The sequence below is a fragment of the Oncorhynchus kisutch genome, linkage group LG20 (assembly GCF_002021735.2).
Source record: "Oncorhynchus kisutch isolate 150728-3 linkage group LG20, Okis_V2, whole genome shotgun sequence".
Lineage (NCBI taxonomy): Eukaryota > Metazoa > Chordata > Actinopteri > Salmoniformes > Salmonidae > Oncorhynchus > Oncorhynchus kisutch.
In genome coordinates this window covers 44264629-44266305 of record NC_034193.2, presented here as the reverse complement: position 1 = coordinate 44266305, position 1677 = coordinate 44264629, and the positions used below count along the sequence as shown (strand labels likewise).

The window sequence follows — 1677 nt, the reverse complement described above, 5'->3', positions numbered from 1 at the left end:
TTCTTGAATTGTTTTTTTTACAGACCCACCTGCATGCTATAGATTCTTAAGGTCAATTTGCTGTCTACTGTCTACTACAGTATCATTGTTATGAGTATGTTCACTGTGCCAGTCATTATAGCCAGTATAGGCTATAATAATGCCCTAACCTAATTGCAATTGACATAATAAGAGTTACATTTGAATAATTCCCCAATTGTATATATTTTTTTGAGGGAATAAATCTCTAAAGCACAATAGAGTAAGCACGCCACTGTATGCAAGACCCGCCTCCCCGCAGAATAAAGAATAGACATGAGTGGATCATTGCGGTGTCACTACAAAGGGTACCTTAATTAAGCCAATTCATTGGCTTTAGACATGCCAATCATGCCTGTGTTGTAATCTGATTGGTGTGTGCACCACCTCACGGCAAATGGTCTAGATTCGCTGAAGCACTCCATTCTGTTTATGATTTCTATTAATGATTGACGCTGCTGTTTAAAGGTATTTTAATGTCTGCCTTATTTGTATTACAACATAGTTGGGGAGGACAGGGGAGAAAGGGTGGACGGCACCCTGTCTAGTATTTGTCGCCTATAGCTAGTTATAGGTCTTCTTGAGGAAGCGCCAATAGACGGACGGCTGCGCGACTTCGCATTTTCTAATAAACAGCAGCACGAGCGATGGCTTCGGCGTCGCATTTCTTACTGTATTTTTCATAAGGCGGTGAAGTCGACATCGTGAAGGTTTTATTCTGTGCTAGTTTCGTGGTTGCCGGCATGACATAGCAGCTACGAGCAAGAGCCGCTTCGATTATGGGAACATTCAGGTGGGCATTGCTGTTTTATTTATAAATGTATTTAGACATGATTTACTGTTGTTCTTGTTATAATTTCAGGTGTCACATAAATATTTGTCATACATGTAGATGGACCGAGCGAAGTTTACGTTTCTGCTCCAAAACAAAGCACAGTGTATTTTTACATTGAGGATGCCTTAATCTTCATCAGAGGTTACTCGGCGACAGCGGTGCTGATACTGCTTCATTTCTCTCTTGTCGAATTAATACAGTGGTCTTCATTTGCATATTTCCGGAAAGCGAATAAGCCCCTCAAATGGAAAGGGAAGGCAACAAAAACGAAAATAGCCGAAATAGGCTACAAACCCCGTTATTTTTCTGTAGCCTACAGTTTTACCCACAGAAATAAGAGGACACATTGTAGCCTCTTCGCTTGCGCGGCCTCCATTGCATATATCGTTATACAATCGTTGCAATGTTTTGAATAGCCTTCTTCTGTCACATTGTACTGCAAGACATAGGATTGAACTGACATTTGAATTGGTGACAGATACTGGAGCTGAAGCATCATCTGCAGCGCGAGAGCCTGTTGTACAGGTAGCAGCCATAGGCATTAGCATATTGGCCTGAAATCCGCGCTAAGTGCCATCACACAAACCGAAACAGGCAAAAGCCTACCTAATTACATCCTCAGCCAGTTCTTTGTATTCTATACAACGCAGGTTATTTGTCCTTCAGATGTATTCTTTTAGCTAGTGAAGGCATGCTACAGCCGTTAGAATGTTGTAGTCAGAAATGGGTGTCCCTTGGGTTGGCTTTACTCCAAAAGATGAGAGCGAAAGATCTCAAACATTTTATTATGGAAGATTTATTATGGCTGACTATAAAAAAAGTGA

General features: G+C 41.1%; 1 protein-coding gene across 2 annotated transcripts in view; it reads left to right on the top strand.

The window, feature by feature from the left end:
- The first annotated feature begins 433 nt into the window (after positions 1-433).
- The window catches only part of LOC109865919 (EVI5-like protein), a 40947-nt gene continuing 39703 nt past the window's right edge, over positions 434-1677 (top strand). For both annotated transcript variants that reach the window (XM_020454426.2, XM_020454424.2), the window contains exon 1: positions 434-811. The gene's annotated coding sequence lies outside the window, so the exon portion shown is untranslated. The remainder of the gene's footprint in view (positions 812-1677) is intronic.